This window comes from Canis lupus, chromosome 14, assembly GCF_011100685.1.
Source record: "Canis lupus familiaris isolate Mischka breed German Shepherd chromosome 14, alternate assembly UU_Cfam_GSD_1.0, whole genome shotgun sequence".
Lineage (NCBI taxonomy): Eukaryota > Metazoa > Chordata > Mammalia > Carnivora > Canidae > Canis > Canis lupus.
The window spans coordinates 57,296,789-57,305,674 of NC_049235.1; the positions used below are offsets into that span (position 1 = coordinate 57,296,789).

Consider the following 8,886-nt stretch of genomic DNA (forward strand, 5'->3'; position numbering starts at 1 on the left):
ATAATGAACATGATAATATAGGATATTCATATGCTACAATATGAATGAGATATAGGATAATAAAGATGATAACCATTGAAGAAGTATGGAGGGTGAGGTCTGAAAGGATCCTCAAGCACAGGATTTTCTGTTTCTGTGAAACTGGAATGTGTCACTCTCACAGCACTTGGGTATATTCACCAATGGAGAAGTTCATCAGACCTCTTCGTTCAGGAGCTTTTATAAAGCTTAATATCCAACCCTTCTGCCTTCCTGGAAGGGGCACCATTTGGGTAAAAAATTCCAACCCTTTAATCTCTTGGTATTTCTGGTAGCCAGCCCCATCCTGAAGTTATTTGGGACCCCACTCTCAGTCCCCATTAACATAAACTGTTGACTTTCTTAGAAATAACAAGACATTCCTTTCACTCAGGATGTTCCAAGTGTTTAGGGAGCTCTGTGTCAGGAACCAGAGATAAAGAACAAATATATTTCTTTTTTTTAAGATTTTATTTATTTATTCATGAGAGACACACACACAGACAGAGAGAGAGGTAGAGACACAGGCAGAGGGAGAAGCAGGCTCCATGCAGGGAGCCCAATGTGGGACTTGATCCCAGGACTCCAGGATCCCTGCCCAAAGGCAGGTGTTAAACCGCTGAGCCACCCAGGGATCCCCATATATTTCTTATTATACCACAGACTGTTACACTATCTCATACACAAAATTAACCCAAAAAGGACCTTGCAAAGATCTAAAACTATAAAACATTTAAAAGAAAATATAAAAATATAAAAAAAACCTGTGACCTTGTATTCGGCAAAGATATTTTAGCACCATCTCTAATAGGAAAAAATAATAAATTGGACTTCATAAGATTACAAACGTTTGTACAATAAACACTATCCCCCCCCCCCCAACCCTAAAATGAAAAGGTAAGACCCAACATGGGAGAAAATATTTCCAAACCATGAATGTTGTCAGGGGCTTTTATCCAGGATATAAAAATTCTTCTATATTAATAAGAAGACAAGCAACCCAGATTAAATATTGTATTTTAATAGAATTTACAACAAATGTGCTTGTGCTAACAAAAACATTTAAAATGCTAAACACTAGTCATTAGGGAAATGTAAGCTAAAACTGCAGTGATATTCCACTTCACCTACTAGAACTGATATAATCAACAAGGCAAGAGCTACTGAAGTCAAGGAGAAATAGAAATAGGATCTCTTAAATTGCTGGTGGAAATTCCAGCCATTTTGGAAAACATTTTATCCGTTCCATAAGAGTTAAAAATAAACTTAATATATGATAAAAAAAAAATCTCACCCCTAGGAATCTATCAGAGAGAAATAAAAATATATTCATCCATACAAAGACATGTATATGAATGCTCATAGCAGCATTATTCATAGTAAACCCAAACCAGAAACAATTCAAATGTCCAGCATTTGATGAATGGATAGACAAAATGTGGTACATCAAGCAATAAGATACTATTAAACAATTAAGAAGGAGTAAACTACTGATCCGTCATGTGAAATGTTGGGTCTGGGAGCAAATGGTCAAGAAAGAATTCTTGAGACATGTTTGGTGCAAAAAAAAAAGGTGATTTTATAAAAACACAGGGATAGGACCCATGGGAAGAAAGAACTGCACTGGGATTGTCAGGAGTAATGGATTATATACTTAGTGAGTCTCTAAGGGATTTGGAAGCAAGGTTCCAGGACCCTGAGGGGCTAGCTGTTGTTAGGATAAGGTCATTTACTACTACATAGTAAAAGCCTTAGTCATGACACCCTATAGATGTATGTCAGTGGGCTCTATGTTTAGTGGATGATTGTTTACCTATATGGGGATGGGTAGAAATAAAGGAAGTTATGAAAGGGATTTTCATATGTTAAAGAAGACTTATAGGATCCTGCAAGTTGAGTTAAATGTTACTTGTCTTTTGCCTCTAGCAAAGTATTAACATTAAGGCAGTTGAGCTCTTGAAGGAAGGTCACTCTGCTTGTTTCAAGTATTTGCCAATGGGCTGTAAGTTATAAGGAACTTAACATTTTTTTAAATATTTCGTTTGCCTTTGTTCTCCCCCCATCAATACAGACTACAACTACATGAATGAAATTTAAAAACATTGTTAAGTGAAAATGCTGGAAGCAAAAGATTTGATTATTTTATTATCCCATTTATATGAAATGTATAGGAAAGGCACTCTATATGCACAAAAGAAATTGGTGGTTGCCTGGCATTAGAGATGTGAATAGGGATTGGCCACAAATGGTCAGAAAATATATTTTGAGGGTGATGCTAATGTTATAAAACTAGATTGTGGTAATGGTTGTATAACTACATTACTAAGACCATTGAAGTGTACATGTTAAGTGGGTGAATATTTTATGGTATGTAATTTATACCTCAAAAAGCTGTTTAAAAAGACATATTCTGATATTTCATAATTAATTTTTTCTCAGAGTTTGAGAGCCCCATATTAATCCAATCACCATCTGGATTGGTTCTCTTTTAGCCCCAAAAGATTTCAGGAACTTGTTGCTTTACTTCACAGTTTCTGTTCAATCTCCATGTGGAAATTACCACTACAAAAGTTCCCAGGCAGAAGCAATCTGCTAGAAATATGCAAAAAAATTATCAAGGGAATAAGAGTTCTGTTTTTGTTTTTTCTTTTTCTCAAAGGTTTACTTAGAGGTCTTCCTAGTTTGGGTTTACATTCTGAAACACATGCTGTTTCTTCAGTTGATGGACATCATGAATGATTTCACTTTCAGAGATCCAAACCCCAGCATACAAAAATTGTCTTTTCTCTCAGTTTAAGCCCCAAATATGAGAGCACAAGTTATCTCTGGTTGGAGAGTGATTTCCTTCCTCACAAGGATACAGACTTATACATCAAGTAAGCAGGAAACGTGCATTGGTATTTCAGAGGATGCTCGGTGAGACTTACCTTTATCAGTGGACAATAACACAGAGTCATGAAAATCAAGTGGAAGTAGCCTGGCCAGGCTGGAGTAGTGGAAGAGGGCACTCTCAGCCAAGGAGATAAGCAGACAGCATGAATGAAAGATTAGTGGAGTCTCTTCCTTTTTTAAAAAACAAGATGTTCAATAAATATTTGTTATAATGAAGTGCATTTAGTGAAGGAGGTATCTAATGTAGCTAGGATATGAGGTATCATTGAATGACTAATAAAAATAATGATCGATGGGCTGGAGTTAGACTGTAAAGGTCTTGTATATATTCAGAAATGTAGACTTTATTCTTTAGTTGATGGTAAAAAATAAGAGTTTTTAATGTTTTGTTTTGTTTTAAATAGATAAATGGCAATTGACTTCCCGTTACAGAAAACTCACTTTAGAGGTTCTTTAGGGAAATTTTGGCATGGGAGAATCATGGCAGTCTAGAAGGCTAGGAGGTTGTTGGTAGGCTGCCCATATTATTATGGCCTATATTAAACAAAGTTTACGAAGAAGAGTAGAGATAATAGCCACTACTATTTTAAAAGTATACAAAAGCATTCAGAATGCATTATTTAAGAAAGCAAAAATACCCTCGATTTGAAATATTTCTGTAGTATTTTTATAATAATTTTTTAATGAAAGGACTTTAATCTTAAATTTTTATACCTTTTGGTGAAAAATTCCTTTTTATTTGTTTGCTTGGCATTCAAAACATAAAATTAAATAGGATTGACATACACAAACGCATGATATGTATACAAACATGGAAATAATAGATAAATCTGAGAAAACAGAAATAAAAGTAGAGAAATATGCAAGACTTAAATAATAAATGATAAGTATCTTTATCCAGGTTGACTTTATAAGATATAGATTCTGTGGGTTTCTGAGCAATGTTATAATTAACATTTAGTAATTATTATGTTTTGACATGGTTTATTCTATCATATGTCTGTCCTCCAGGAGCCTACAGAATATTGCTAGAGGCCAGGAAGAAAGGGCTCCTATAGAGAGAGAGCCAGCTCCATCTCATTCAAGCCATTTTAGCACTCAATAATTTCCCAGGGTGGCCATAGACTGTTGCCTGCTTGCGAATTTTTAGCAACTTACATTGCTTCTAAATTAAATGATGGCAGCAGGAGCATTCATATGATTTGGATTATTGCTTCCTGCAAGATGAGCCGACTTTATGTTCCATCAATAAGAGATCTTTCCTTGTGGCTCTCTTTAGAAAGTATCATAAAGCTCATCTAGTTGAAGTTGGATGTTGGGATACTATAAATGCCTAATCAGAATTCCTTTTATTGGCCACAGAACATCCATCTTCTCTGGCCTTGTCCCATTTTTTGACCAAAGCTACAGGTTTACCAGTCGGCTCTCTTATAAAGCCACAGCACTAGTCAAAATGTAATGAAACCAGAGAAGATGGATGGTTCAATGATCCATCTAGCCTATGCTATTAGGAGATGTGCGAGTCCATATCTCCAGAACAATCGGTTCCTTGAATCAAGAGTCAATGTTTTTTATTTCCTGGTTGGCATGCCCAGCACCTAGCATGTGCATGGTATATGGAAAGCCCTCCCTGAGTGAATGAATGATTGGTCATCGTACCACCATTTATATATAAAATATACCATATATTTTATGCAAAGTCAGTTATTTATACAAAATTTCAATGTACCATTTTGTTACAATCTTCAATAAATATTTAAATATAGCCTTGTGGTACAATATGTAGATAGAATGTGGGGACCAAGGGTTGTATTGCTCTTTTATCAGTTGATAATTTTTCACTGAGGGGGAAGTTCTACAAATAAAGATGATTTATGGACGTAGTTGGGTTAGTTCTTAAAACCAGAAACAAAATAGGCCTTTTTCCCATAGAAATGTAGTACCCCAAAGCATAGAATATTCCTTCTGATGTAGTTTACAAAGAACTTTTAATGATTACTTTCTAATCAGATTTCTAAATTTATGCTGAAACAGGTAATCAGTAAGTTCTCTGATGTACCTGAACTGTGAGCGTCGTGTCATGGATAGTCATTTTAGTAAAAAATTAGAGTCCAAGTATAATTTCTATGGTTCTTGCCATCTCACTCTGCATTTGTGCTATAAATTGCTCACTCTCATTTCAGCTTTCTTTTGATTTCCTTTTTACTTTTTGGCCCAGACAGAAGTCTTAGTTTCTGTAAGACATTCGCATTTGATAGTTTCTGGTTCTGTGATGACATATGTCTTTATTTTGTTTGAACTTCAGAGCAAATTCTGGCTTCTGGATTTGGAATATGAGCAAATGAATTGTTCTTAAGTCCAGCAGCAGCGCAGTTCAGAACAAGAATGTGGCTGCCTGGCCTGTGTCTCTGTTTTTTATTGACTAGTCCATTATGTATGAGGACATGTCCCGCTTTTGTTAACCATTCTGCTTACTCTTGCTAAATATCACACTCTTAAAAGGCCGTTGGAATCATAAACAACCTAAAACTGTTGAGATTTGTGACTGTCGTCCTTCTGGTTAGAGCTGCACATAGATCGTGCAACCGTAGCAGAGATGCATCTATAATAGCTGTCAGCTAGAATGGTCATTAAGCGCTGTCTGCAGTCAAGAGTCCTGTGCCAGATGGCACCTCAGGAACACTAGACAGACATGCAAAGCTGCCAAGATTCGTACTGTGCCCTCTGAACTTAGAGCTGGTAGGAGAATGAAATAAAGTAAAAGGATTCAAGAGAATAAACCTCTCAGCAGTAGTTTCTTAGTCTCAGGATCCTTTGTTTATATACAAAGAAACGTATACTGCTTATTAATAGTATACAGAACATCACTTACTTTTCTAAAATATGTATTTCATTGTGATACTGTACTCCAAATGATTTTTTTCTGTCTTTTGTACCATGTCAAGAAGGTATTTCAACCAAATTCTGATCAATGTTGTTGTTGTTGTTGTTGTTGTTGTTGTTTTTAAATGTTCTCCTTTCTTTTATAACCTTATATCTGGAAATCGTACCAGGCATGAATTTGCAATCTAATTTTCTTTTAATAGCTGCTAATGATTTCAGAGCCACTTATTGTATATCTAATTTTCATCTTTTGAGATTCCATATTTATTACACTAGACTGTCCTACATATTTGGGCCTCTTTCTTGAATATCAATATGAATCAGAGGATACAGTGTCATTTGCATAATCAGAGGATACAGTGTCATTTGCATACTAGTAGCGCACTGTTTTAATTGTTATCCTTTTGAGGTACGTTACAAAATTAGGTAGAAAAAATTTTTCTCCTTTTTTAAATAAACTCATTTTAGCTTTATCTACCTATGAATTCCTTCAAATACGTTTTTATTTTGTCAATTTCTTTAAAAAAATTAGCTCATTTGAATAGTGATAGACATTACGTTAAATGAGCACACCCATTTTGTGATATTGGAAGGAAACAAAGAAACTTGCTAATTGAGGGCATAACTATTTTACAACATGTATTTAGATTATAGTCTGCCTGGAAATCAATTTCTTTTTGATGATGCACATATGTTTAATTTAACAGACACAACAGTTGGACATACCATTGCCTAAAGCTTACAAAGGTAGAACTATCATAAAGGAGCTCTAAGGAGGGGGAGTTTACCTACTGCACTCTGCCTCTACCACCCTTCCCTAAAAAAGACACAATGGCAAGACGCTGGATACCGTGGCCTTACAAGATAGCTGTCAATCCTCAAGGGGATGCTTAAGACTTTCAATGGGGCATTTGGGAAGGTGTCAGGCAGTTGGAATCATGAAGGAATAAATTGCTTTGGAGAGTTGTGGTGATTTGGAGGGATGCTTAATAAAAGTAGTTTTGGGGTTGGGGTGATAAAATCAGAGTGCCGAGGAGATGGGTTACATATAGAACCCAACGGTAGCTATTTCCTTGTCCGAGATCAAAATACCTAGTAGCCATGCTATTGAGATTTAAAGGAAATTCCAAGATAATGACTGGTTGTTGAACAAATTAATAAATGAATCAATGAACTTCAACTTGTCTTCCAATTTCTTTCTGAAATTAACATAAAACCTCTTATGTTTTACATGGGTGGTAATCCTGGAGACACTGAAGGGATATACCACATTAAGGTGAAGGAACAATTGTCTCATTTCACTCCAAAGTAATGGGGTCTTACTTAAAGTTTCTGAAAGTTACCAATGGATCGCTTCTCGGCCTTTTGGCTAAGATCAAGTGTAGTATCTGAAAGTTACCAATGGTAGGGAAAGGAAGGTCAAGAGGGAACTAGCTTTTCCTGTGCTTTTCACATCAGAAGACACAATCAAAATTATTTTTCATCATACAGCAAATATTTATAGACTTGTTATGAGTGCTGGGGATACAGAGAAAGCAAAAATAAAAACAAATTTAAAAAAAGCTCTCCTCTTGGAATTAATATGCCACAGTAGGGAAGACTGAAAATAAACAGAATTAATCAGTAAAATATATAATGCATCACTAGAAAACTGATATGGAGAAAAATAAAACAAGGCAAAGGGATAAGAAATGCTGAGAAAGTAAGAGAAAATGAGGTCAGAGAGTGAACAGGCTGCAGATTAGTTGGCAAATGACTAAATGACTAGTGGTTTTTACGCTGAGGGAGTCATAAACCCATGGAAAGTTTTGAGCAGGAAAGGGTAATGATCTGAATTTTGTTTTAAAGATCTTATTTATGAAAAAAAAAAGATTTTATTTATGTATTCATGAGAGACACAGAGAAAGAGGCAGAGACACAAATAGAGGGAGAAGCAGGCTCCCTGCGGGTAGCCTGATGCAGGACTCCATCCCAGGATCTCAGGATCACCACCTGAGTTGAGTCAAAGGCAGATGCTCAAACACTGAGGCACCCAGGTATCCCCTGAATTTTTTTTTTTAGAAATTTATTTATTTTAGAGAGCACACTAGTGCAGGGAGGAGCAGAAAGAGAGAAACTTTTAGCAAACTCCTTGCTGAGCTCAGATCTCTATACGGGGTAGGACATGAGACTGATCTCATGACCCTGAAATCATGACCTGAGCCAAAACCAAGAGTTGAATGCTTAACCAAATGGGCCACTCAGGAACATACCTGAATTTAGTTTTAAAATGATGATTCATTGGATGGAACTGGAGGGTACTATGTTGAGTCAAATGAGTCACTCGGAGAAAGACAATTATAAAATGGTTTTACTCATATCTGGAATATAGGAAATAATGAAAGGGACTGTAAAGGAAGGGAGGAAGCTGAGTGGGGAAAAATTAGAGAGGAAGACAAACCTGAGAGACCCCTAACTCTGGGAAACAAAGGGTTGAGGAAGCAGAGGTGGGTGGGTGAATGAGGTAAAACTGGGTGACGGGCACTGAGGAGGGCACTTGATGGGATGAGCACTGGGTGTTATGCTACATGTTGGCAAATTGCATTTAAGTAAAATTTTTAGAAATTTTTAAAAATTTAAAAAAATAATAAAATGATCGTTCTGACTGCTTGGCTAAAATTAGACAGTAGGGGGCATGGGTGGAATCAGGAAATTGGTCAGAAAGGAATTGTAATGTAAGCAGCAAAGTTGTCGAGGCTTAGACCAAGGCTGGGAGCAGGACAGGTGGTGAGAAGTCATGAGAATTCGCATGTTTTGAAAGTAGAGCTGAGAAAATTTGGTGAAACATCATACATGAGGTGTATAAATCAAAGGCTTTAAGCTAGAGCAATGGGATTGGAATTGGCTGAGACAGGGGAAAGCTTGAAAAGCAACTGGTTTGTTTGAGAGTAGGAATCAGAAGACTGGTTTCAGATAAGTTAGATTTTAGCTGCCTCTTTGAGGTAGAGATTTTGTACAGATGCTTTTGATATCTGAGTCTGGTTTGGTAGGGGAGGTCCTGGATGGAAACGTAAATCGGAGTTATAATGCCATGGGACAAGATAAAGTCATCAA

General features: G+C 36.3%; 1 pseudogene; it reads left to right on the plus strand.

Moving 5' to 3' along the window:
* Positions 1-7,142: 7,142 nt before the first annotated feature.
* On the plus strand, positions 7,143-7,337 carry LOC119867659 (annotated as a pseudogene).
* Positions 7,338-8,886: the final 1,549 nt, after the last annotated feature.